The sequence below is a fragment of the Suricata suricatta genome, chromosome 12, assembly GCF_006229205.1.
Source record: "Suricata suricatta isolate VVHF042 chromosome 12, meerkat_22Aug2017_6uvM2_HiC, whole genome shotgun sequence".
NCBI classification, from domain to species: domain Eukaryota; kingdom Metazoa; phylum Chordata; class Mammalia; order Carnivora; family Herpestidae; genus Suricata; species Suricata suricatta.
Window position 1 is genome coordinate 30001669 of NC_043711.1, and position 11990 is coordinate 30013658.

Below are 11990 nucleotides of genomic sequence, written 5' to 3' on the forward strand. Positions count from 1 at the left end.
CCCAGGAGGTACAGTGCCTAGAAACCATGAAGAGGCTCATGAAGACACTTCAATTTCTTTTAAAAATCAGAAGAAAAAAACGTACATGATCCAGTTTGGATCATATTCATCTTTATGCCAATCCAGTTACAAAAGGCAAGATTTAGTCTGTTTTTGAAAAGAAAGAGCTAGGAAAGCAAGTTGCTTAGGGCCCACCAAAGTTATAATATGGCCCTGGGCTCTCTGGGATGCTTTAAGAACTGATGCATGAAGCTACAGATCTGCACTGAGCTCACTGAAAACCTATAGACATGAACATGGAGTTCGATGCATGTGACCCAGCAGTTGGAAAAAGTGAGCTGATGTCTGCTTTCTGAGAAATATACAGGGTTAGGTAAAGGTAGACATGTTGAAGTCAATGGTGGAAACTCTGATGAGCTGCTCTCCCAAAGTTTATTGGGGGAAAGGATTCATAAATGTTTTGTGTCGGCCACCCGTAAGTCACATGTAAGGGATCAGTCACAGGATTCTCTTAGCCTCAAGGGGCTGCCAGGTTCCCAAGAAGCTGTGGACAGAGAACATTACCAACTGAGGCAGGAGCACACACTTTAGGTCAAGGAGAGCCAGGTGAGTGGTCTCTAAGTGTAGGGACTGGGAGTGTCTTTCTGAAAAAGAGAAAGTCTTCCAGGCTGAGAGGGAATGCAGCCAATTTACAACAGTGTCAGTCAACCAGGAGCTTTCTTACTCCACTAACACTGACCCCTCTTCATTTCTGCTGGAAAGCTGTTAGCAGGGGAGAGAGGAGGAGCAAGGAAAGAAGAAGGAAGCAAACCCCAGCATTCTCCGCCATGTTGGCTTGGGCCTCGGGAAAGATTTAACTTTTATTCAGTTTTGCTACTTTGTTTATTATATGAGACTAGGAATTACAAATTTTGGAATCAAGAAAATTGGAAATAACCTATAACTTTTTATTTATTTATTAAAAAACTTTTTTAATGTTTTATTTCTTTTTAAGAGAGAGACAGCATGAGCATGAGAAGGTCAGAGAGAGAGGGAGACACAGAATCTGAAGACAGGCTTCAGGCTCTGAGCTAGCTGTCAACTTAGAGCCTGATGTGGGGCTTGAACCCAGGAACCGTGAGATCATGACCTGAGCTGAAGCTGGATACTCAACCAACTGAGCCACCCGGTGCCCCCCTACAACTTTTTATTGAGAGAGTAATTCAAAATCATGTCTGAGGTTTCTTTCAGTGGCCTGGGGGAATCATGGAAGACCAAAAAAAGGCAATTTGTTCAGTATCAGCCATTTCAGTGAAAATATTCTGAAAGAGTCACTCCCTTCACATATGGTGTCACAAATTCAGATTTCCCATCACTTGCATATTCATTATTTCACACTGTGGAATAATCATTCTTCATGTAAACAAGCAAATAAAATGAGCATAGAATTTAATTCAGGATTCTACATGCCAAGTCATAAGTGAGGGGGGATAGTTCCCCCAGAGCCTTCTGAAAGAGGAAGATAGCAGTCAATGAGCATGTCATCCAGACAGCAAAAGAAGAGGCCTGGGTGATATTGAGGAAATTTCCACTTTATGTTGCAGACTACTGATCACATCAGTCAATCTACTCTAGATACATACAACACATGTGTTTGTGATCATTTCTGTTTATATACAAATATTTGTGGAAAATATGGAATATTTTGAAAATGCAGAGAACTTAATATCAACCTGTTTTCATATGGGGGAGTTGAAAGGAACTGTTGAGCATTCTAAGTAAGTGTCCCAAATATGCTATTTTTTGAAGTTTCTTCACTGTGTCAACCTAGAAATTTCTTGGTTTTCTTACATGTTTTCACCATCTGCTACCATTCAGTGTTATTACAATATTATTGACTATATTCCCTAGGCTGTACTTTTCATCTCTGTGACTTATTTATTCTAAAACTGGACGTCTGTACCTTTTAAGCCCCTTTATCTATTTTGCCCATCCTTCACCCCCATGCCTCTGGCAACCAGTTTGTTCTCTGTATTTAAAAGTCTGGGGTTTTTTTTTGTTTGCTTAATTTCTTTAGATTCCACATATAAATGAAATCATGTGGTATTTGCCTTTGTTTGACTTATTTCACTTAGCCTATCAACCTTCAATATTTCTCTCAATTTCTACATAATTTTAATATACAACATATTCATGAAGATCTATTTCTAGTAACTTTAGTGATAATGAGAAACCATTTACAAATTTAAGTATTCCATTTATCTATTTCCTCAGATATAAGTATAAATTCTGTTTTTCTAATAACATAGGATATGATTTGCTTTTGTGTTGCAGACTATCAGTTTGGAGTTCTCTCTTGTCCAGCAAGAGAACTGAGGCAGAACTGAATATGAGAGAGGCTAATGTCCCAAGACAGAAGAGCCCCAAACAAGGGTTTCCTCTCTGTACTGACTGAGCTCACAAGATTTTACCCACATGGTGCATATGAAGAAAACAAGATCTTACACAGGTGAATGTGGAGAAAACAATCAGACAGTAATCATTAACTTGTGTGTGTGTAAGAAGCAAAGAGTCTGGGGGGCAAGTGAAGCTTGTGATCAAAGTACAACAGTATATTAATATCAGATGGAAAGTAGTTTCCCGCAGGTGCTATGACAAGTTACTTGTGATTCCATTCGAACCCATTTATGTAAGTAGAACCTATTTCCCCACACTTAAGAAAATTAACTAATGATGAATTTGTTCACAAATACCTGACCATTGGAGGGTGGCTGTGAGGGTTTGAGTTGAAATGAATAGTCACACAACTGCTTTTAAGATACGGAAAGCTCATCTTAGAATTTATCTAACATCCATTCCTGTCTGGTTCTTTTTTAAATTGTTATTTCCAGTGATTATTTCTCAGATATAAAGACACGTTAAGGTATTTACTGATGGAAACACTGGCAGGTAAGTCTTTCGTAAGAATCCTCTTCACCAAAAATACCTACCCACTGCCCTTAGCAGAACCGATATTGTATCAAGCCATCCTATCTTTTCCAACAACATCTCATTCAAACCCAGTTTGTTGCATCCACCAAAGGGGTGCCAGACACTGAGCTTAGCAATGAATGGGCTACAAATAGGATTGATCCATATTTCCTACCTTTAAGGAGACCATTTATTTATCCAATAAGCATTTTCTGTGAGCCTGTGGAAGCTGGAGATTTAGGAGGCAGCCAAGATTCTGCCATATGAAGCTTACATAAAATAGTGGGAAAGTAAATAGTGAGAAGGTAAATTGGATCATAATTGTTATATAAAAGCAGATGGTATTTAAGATAGCACCTGACAAAGGCACCTAACTTAGTCTGGAATATTAGGTAGGCTTGTATGTTAACATCAGACATTACATTAAAAGAAGTATAATAAAACCAGAAAATCCGGGGCCTCTGCATGGCTCAGTCAGTTGATGTCTGATTTCAACTCAGGTCATGATCTCATGGTTTGTGAGTTGAAGCTCTGCATCAGGCTCTGTGCTGACAGCTCAGAGCCTTAAGCCTGCTTTGGATTCTGTGTTTCACTCTCTCTCTGCACCTCCCCCATCTCATTCTGTGTCTCTCCCTCTCTCTCTCAAAAATAAGTATTAAAAAAATTTTTTAAACCCCAGAGAATTATCAGCTGAAAGAAATATTTTCAAAGTACAAAGCACTGGGATAAGAATGACCAGTTCTGATTGGTTTATGACTAAAGGAAGTGGAAATCTAGAAGGCTTCCCAGAATAGATGCCATTGGACTGGGCAACGAGGGACATTTTATTAGGGTACAATCTAAGGCAATCCATACAATGTAATTTTTCACAGAAATAGTAAAAACAATCCTAAAATTTATACAGAACCACAGAGACCTTGAATAGACAAAACAATCTTGAGAAAGAACAAAGCTGATGGTATCACACTTCCTGATTTAAAAATATAGTTATAATAATCAAAATAGTTGTACTGGCATAAAGACAGACATAGATCAATGGAACATAATAGAGAGCTCAGAAATAAACCCAAGCATGTATGTTTAACTGATCTTTGACAAGATTACCAAGAATACCCAAGGGGGGATAGGATAGTTTCTTCAGCAAATGGTGTTGTGAAACCTGGATAACCACACGTGTTCTTACCACAACTAAAGAGAGAGAGAGAGAGAGAGAATGTGGATAATCAGTCCCCAGTATTTAATTAGGTAGTTGGGGTTGGTGACTTTTGTCTCATCAATATTTCTAATTTCCAGTTGTGATCTTAGAGATGTCTGTTTTATATTTTGGATAATTATAAGGTATAAAATTAGTTCAAGCTCTGAAGAATTATTGGATTCAGGGGCATCCGGGTGGCTCAGTCGATTGAGCATCTGACTTTGGCTCAGGTCCTGATCATGCAGTTCATGGGTTCAAGCCCCACATCAGGCTCTCTACTGCCAGTGCACAGCCTGCTTAGGGATCCTCTGTCTCCCTCTCTGTCTGCTCCTCGCTTGCTCATGTGTGCTCTCTCTCCTTCCCTCCGTCTCTCTCTCTCTCAAATAAACATTAAAAAAAAAAAAGGATTATTGGCTTCAAACCTGGCTTCACCTCCATTTAGCTGTATGAACATGAGCAAGTCTTCAACTTATCCATGACTCAGTTTCATCATTTGTAAACTCTGGACAATACTAACTAATTTGCAGTGGCATAAGAAGCTTATCATAGTGACTGGCACATAGCGAATCCTCATTAGAAGTCACTCCTAACAAAGCTGTTGATATCTGCTGACCATGATTTGAGGAAAGGAGTCTTTCACTTTCTGTCTTCTCTCTCCTCCTCCCCCTCTCACTGTTTCTCTTCTTTCCTTCCTTCTCTTTTAGTGTTTTTTTTTTTTTTGGGTTTTAACCTGTCTTCTATTTCTGCCAAAGAACCTATGTAATTACACCTTTCTTCTGGGTATTATCTGCCAAGCAGGTGTAAAAGTGCAGTGCAATGTAATTTAGTAAAGATCTAATTTTAGGTATTGGACTTGTGTTTGTCTGTGTGAGTGGTCCAGCAGCGCCCTCACACACACTTGTCAAGCTGTGTGAAAGGACCTTGGCTGGCAGAGAATATGATCATGAAGTGACAAAGGGGTCAATTTTCCAATGTCTCATGCTTTAAGTAATCTGAGTTTCTTTTTTACTTAAAGGTTCAGATTGGTAAGGAATAAGCAAATGTGTTCTTATAATTGTTGAATAGGATGAGGTTTTCTTTGGACTCATTTAGAGTAGATGCAAAAGCCATTTTATCATATTGAGCACAAGGTCTAAAGACCATCTGGAGAATTTACTAGATGAAAAGCATGCAGTATATAAATTGTATTACAGACTTTTATTAAAGATATAAAAGAATTCATCTGATCTTTCCTATCTTTATCATCTGTAAGGGTTTTATAAATATATGTATGTAACTATTCCCTTAAACAAGAATTAAATTATTAGAGATTGCAAATATTCCCAAGTAAAACTATTTTTAAGAACATCATAACAATCCCTGTCAAAGCTCTACTTATAAATATCAAAGAAACAGAAAAACATTCATATTGAATTGTACGTTCATGTAAAGTGTATGTACATCAGGAATCCTGTCAAAAAGAATGTTACCGATATTCTTATCAATCCCTGAAGAAAATTCCCAAGATCAACTGACAAGCGTGGAGTTTAAGGAGAAAGGAAAAAGAAGAAACATTTGGAGGAAAAAGAAGTGAGAATTTTGAAAAGAACAAAAAGGAGACAGAAGAAATGATTTTTAAGTGTTTATGGTTAAGTCGTGGTGTATGACAGTCACTTGGGATGTCAATGTCATTCATAGGCCATCTTCCTACCATTGTTGTAGGTCTTACATCTTGGCTTTTTACCAGCTTTCTGTACTAGATTCTCTAATGCCAGATATTATTCTGGGTCCTTTACTCTTTAACTCATATATTCCTTCTTACAAAGCGATGTGAATGGTCCAGTTAATCTCCATTTTACTAGAAGGATGCTGAGTGAAAAGAGTTGAAGAGCCTTGCTCAAGGTCACAAAAGAAGGGAGTGATAGAGGCAGGATATGAGGAACCCAGTCCATCTGTTTCCAGAATTTGAGTAATCCTCTCTTATGCTAGACCTTTTCTTCAGGCAGGAAGACTTTAGGCAAGACATATCCATTCTTTGGGCTTTATTTACCTCATTCAAAAATTGCAGTGGGTGATATGAGATTAGCACAAAGTGACTGTGATCCACGAGTCTGTGAAAACATGGGAGTGATCCAAGGAGAATGTCAAGAATGATGAGCAGTTCGGAAAATGCATCTAAGGATGAAAGATAAAAATAAATAGAATGATTGAGGCTTTGAGAAAGGAGTTTCTTCTATTTACATTCATGGAATAATAGTGGTAGAAATTGTACTAGGAGTTCACAATGGTGTCCGTCTTTTATTTCTCCAGAGACATTTTGTTTATGTTTCAGCAAGAAAAATATTTTTGCCTAAAGCTTGTGACATTTTCAGATTTGCAATGGAAACTGCATAACATCTTTTTTCTTAGAAAGTTACAAGGGTAGGAGAAAAATCATGACTCTGCTGTTTACTATCTATAAAAGCTTAGCTGAGGTTTTTAATTTCTCTGAGCCTGAGTTTTCTTGTCTGCACAAGGCAAGAAAGTGCTACGTACTTAGGAGGTTGATGAGGATATTGAGTTCTGGCAATAGGGGCACTTAGTATTCTCTTCAGCATCAACTTAATACTGAGAGTCATTATTATGATTACTGTTACAATTCTTATTCCCTGAGGTCAATGATGAATCTTTTGACATGCATTTTGGTCTTCTAAATTTGCATGTGTTCAAGCCTGGCCATATTTACACAGACATCTTTTGTTTTAAACAAAGATGCAAATAGAAAGAGTGAAAGCATTTTGTGATGAGAGTTCACACTGGTCATTGACATGTGGATTTTTATATCAGTTATGGTTTTTTAAATGTTTATTTGTTTTTGAGAGAGGGGGAGAGAGAGAGAGAAAAAAAGCAGGAAAAGGGCAGAGAGAGAAGGAAACCAAATCCCAAGCAGGCACCATACCGTCAGCACAGAGCCTGATGAGGGGCTCGAACCCACAGGCTGTGAGATCATGACCTGAGCTGAAACCAAGAGACGGATGCTTAACTGACTGAGCCACCAGGTGCCCCTATCAGTTATGATTATTAAGTAAGAATGATCCTGGGGCACCTGGGTGGCTATGAGTTAAGCATCTGATTCTTGATTTCAGCTCAGGTCATGATTTCATGATCCTGAGATGGAGCCCCATGGGGCTCTGTGCTAAGCATGGGGGCTGCTTGGGATTTTCTATCTCTCTATTCCTACCCGCCAATGAGTGCATGTGAATGCACGCACATTGTGTCAAAATAAATAAATAAACATTTCATTAAAAAGAATGATCTTATTTGACTGCTAGTAATTCCATAGAAGCCTAGAAATCTTATTTTGTGATGAAGTTTCCAACCAAGTAAACATGCAGACATCCTTGTATATTGTATTTTGGCCATTTTTTTTCCAAGTAGGCTTCAAGCCTAGCACAGAGCCCAAAGCAGGGTTTGAACTTACAACCCTGAGATCAAAACCTGAGCCAAGATCAAGAGTTAGACACTTAGCTGACTGAGCCACTCAAATCCCCTGGATTGCAGCCATTTAAGACTGAAACATAAGTAAGTAAAAATGCCTTTACTTGATCTTTATGTTGACAGATAATACTGTCCTTTATTGTAAAATTAGAATTCTTGAAAATATTTCCATACCACTCCTAGACTGTGTACCAGCCCTGTGCAAGCCAAATATATAAGCAAATAATTACACAGTCAAGTTATTGGCCTTTGTTTCTGTACTCACTAGTCAGGTACAGATTTGGAAAGTTGAGGTTAGCAGCATAAGCAGAGAGTTAAATATATGACATTTGACTTCCACTCATTACTTATTTCCAGTATTTTAAATATCATAACATATGGATAATATTTCCTCCTGCATTAAGTTGCTATGGATAAAATTTTAAATTACTTTTTCTTCTTTGCCAGAAGAGATAGAAGAAGATGAAACCCAAGCATGTTATTCTGTTATTCCTGAGAGCAAGATTTAATTGCCTGAATAATTCAAGTTCATCTATTGCAGTTTGGTACTTCAGTTTTTTTGTCATTTTGATCCCCTTTGAGATTCAAAATGGTTGCTTTTATAACCTAAATTTTATTTGTTTTACCAAACCTTGATCTGGAACATACTGGATATATAATATATCCCACTCCAGTGTGAACTCTGTGAAGGCAGGGATTTTGTTCAGTTCTTTGTCGTACCAAGAACAGTACTAACACGTAATAAGCATGCAGTCCTTACTTATTGAATTAGGAAGTCAAGATTTCTCAGTCTCGACACTATGGACATTTTTTGAATAAATCTCTATAGTGTGCAGCTTTCTTTTTTATTGTGGGAGGTTGCACAGTATCCTTGGCCACGACACTCTAGATGCCAGCAGGTGCCAATAGCATCTTCCAACCCCTTGCCCCCACCCAGTGGTGACAACTTCAAATGTCTCCAAACAGTGCCCAATGGCTCCTGGGGGAGCGAAGGACCCAAATCTCCCTCTGTTGAGAACCACTGTGGTAAATGATTGAATGCCTCGGCACATAAAAGGAAGACATCACCAGCATAAGTCCTTGGTAGAAAACAAAAGAATTTGGAAACTGATTTATATAATCAATATAGGCCACTAAGATGGATTGCTCATGCCTCACACTAGTTAACATGATTGTTGAGCCAATGTGATCATCTGTTATAGTACGAAAGAAGCTATCTTTTTTCATCTTGTGGCAGAAGAGAAGGTGTCACCCTCAGCCACTGAGAACAACATTGTGGCAGTGTTTATATCATTCCTTCTACTTCTTCCAACCTAGTTCTTTAGGGACGCCCGTGTCATTTCTAGGTCTGAAGACAGAGGTTCTAACCTCAAAGTCTACAAAATATTTAACACTGCAAATGTGATATGGAACTCTGGGTTATTTTGGTGATGCAGCTGTTGGAGGCTCATACATTTCTGGAACGTGAAAAGCATCCTGTGACAATGCGCAATTGTTGTCTAAGCTATGACACATTTGCCATTTGCCACAATTCTGGCTTCCTTCTCATGGTGTTTGGAGGACTGTAAAAATCTGCTACCGTATTAGCAAGGAGAAATGTTGGGTGTGAAGAAAGACCTAGGGGAATAGGTTCAAGAATCACACTTCAGCTATGCCAAGTTCTCAGCTCAAACGAAAGGCTAGTGGGCTATAGTTTAAATAAATCACTCTGTCTAAAGACCTGTGTTTAGATATTTATGTTTGTATGAGCCTGAGCAAGTTACCTAGCCTTTCTAAGCCTGGATGTACTATCCATTTTATGGATAAGGGACTGAGGTGATGTTTAAATGATGTATTTAAAACACTTAGCACAATGTCTGGCATGCGGTAAGAACTGAATTGATGTAAGCTATTATAATTATCATCATTAAGCAGGAGATGTTATAGCCATAAGCTAGTTGACTGTGATGGAAAGAGCAAGGATGCAAGGACAATGAGGTCATACAGATTCCGGGAGAATCGTGGTTCAGTTACTTCCTAGCTGTGTGAACCCTTGTATGAATCACCCTAGGTTCTATTGTGCTGCAGTAATGAAAGACTTAAAAATCACAGGTACTTGCAACCCCAAACGCTTTCTTGCTCAGCTCCATGTTCATAAAGCCCAGGTGCTGCTCTGCTCTTCATCAAGTGTTTTTTTAAGTTTATTTTCTTACCTCTGAGGGAGAGACAGCGAGCACAGGCACGGGAGGGGCAGAGAGAGAGAAAGGAGGAGAGAGTATCAAGCAGGATCTGTGCTGTCAGTGCAGAGCCTGGTGCAGGGCTCAATCCCAACACCATGAGATCATGACCTGAGCTGAAATCAAGAGTTAGATGCTTTAATAGACTGAGCCACCGAGGTGCTCCTTTTTCATCAGTCTTATGCCAGGACCCAGGCTGTCAGAGTAGCATCTGTGTAATACCTTGTATTCATGGTGGTATAAGAAAACAAACGAGCTGGCAAATCTCTAAAGCATTCTGAAAACTCCTGTCCAGAATGCACACATCACCTCTGCTCATATTTCAGTGGCCAAAGCAAAGAAAATGGCAGCTCCTGAGTTCAAAAAGGCAAGGCTATACAGAGGAGGGGTAAGGCAGTGCTACATCTGACCACATCTCCGCTGAGAACCTCTAGTTTTCACCTTGCTTTTTTAAAATTATTATTATTGTGGGCACTGAGAAATACAACTAATACACGTTGAGAGACTATGATGTAACAGAAACACAATCTACGAAACCTGAGTCCTCATAACAAACAGCTGAGATAGATATTGCTGGTTCCATATTACAGATTAGAACAACAGCTGAGGTCTTGAAGGGGCTAAGTCATTTCACACATAAGATTATATACATACATGTCCGGTCACATACTAAGTAGTTGATACCTTACTTCTCTCCCCCTCCCCTTGTTAAGTTGCATAATGGTTTATTTTTGAAACAACTGTTTCCAATTGTTTTAGACTCTGTATGTAGGAAGAGCAGTAGGAACAAAACTGGCGGACTGCAGATGGTGCAGCTAGCCCTTTGGAGTTCTTACTAAATTTCTAGTCTTCTTAAACAAAATCCATGGGCGAGGGGCATGGACTCTGGATGTGCTCTTTCCGACCCACGTTTGGCCTGCTGGCTCCCCTTAGCAGACTCCTAACTATTCATTTCCATTTTCATCCCCCACTCTTAAATATTAGTCACTGCCCCCCCCCGCCACCCCCGCCCCCAAACTCCAAACCTTTTTGGCAAGTCTTTGTAGTAAACAGATGGGGTGTATCTGTGTTGCTCGGAGACCACTTCATATGTGGAATCCAGTCCAAAGCGAGTGAGAAGGAAGGGGCATATCAGCAACATGCCTGAGTGGTTAAGTGCCCTCCTTCTCCTCCTCGTTTCTTCTTTTTCTTTTCCTTCTCCTCCTCCTACTCTCCCTCCCTTCTACCCCTTATGCCCCTTCTTTCTTTTTCTGTTTTTTTTGTTTGTTTGTTTGTTTGTTTGTTTTTGTTTTAATTCAGCTCTGGCTTCATTATCTGTTAACTGTTTAAACTAGAGCGGACCACGTCCCTTCCATGGCCCTCAATTTCCTCACCTCTAAAATAAGAACAACAGTATACTAACCCATGGTGGTTTTGTGAATATGTGATGTTTATAAAGCCCTTTGCACAATTTCTGACTTAGAGAAGGAACTCAATTGTTTTGTTGGTGTTCTCTATTATTTCCGGCAAGGTTAGCAGACCGAGGGAGGCAAAAAAGTAGGAGTTTGGGAGGCTAGGACTCAGTACTGTTAGTATGAATTCGGAGGTGCTTCCTTTGGGGGTTATTTGTTCGGCAAAGGGTCTCGGAAGAAGAGCATGAGTTACGGAGGAACTTGAATTTCAATCCCTGTTGGGCTTCTCGCGGGTTGTGTGTTTTCTTGGTTGATTCAGCCTCTGTAAGTGTATTTTCTACCTTTCACGTGGGCATGACCTCGCCCCGTGGCCTCGAGAATTCCCGCCTGGCGCACTGTCCACAGGCAAGCTGACTTTGGTGCCCCTCTCCTTTCTAGCCGCATGCGTCGGTCCTGACCCTCTGCAGGTGCCTGGGGAAGGGGTCGCGTTACCCCGGTTCTCGGATGCACCCCGGCCCCCGGGGCTGCCTGGCCGCGCCGCGGGCGCTCCCGGAAGGCGTGTGCGGACCAACGAGTCAACAGGCTGTCTTTGGTGTGCAGAGGTCACCCGCCCTCACACCCCTCCCCTGCTAAGGGGCGGTGCCCTCTTCTCACCTGGAGCCCCCGTCTTCAGTGCGGGAGCCTGCGCTGCCGCCGACGGAGCCGGCCCGCTTCCCCCGCGCGCCAGCCCCGAACTTTCCCGGCGGCCCGAGGGCAGCGGGCGTGCGCGCGCCGCGAAGGCTG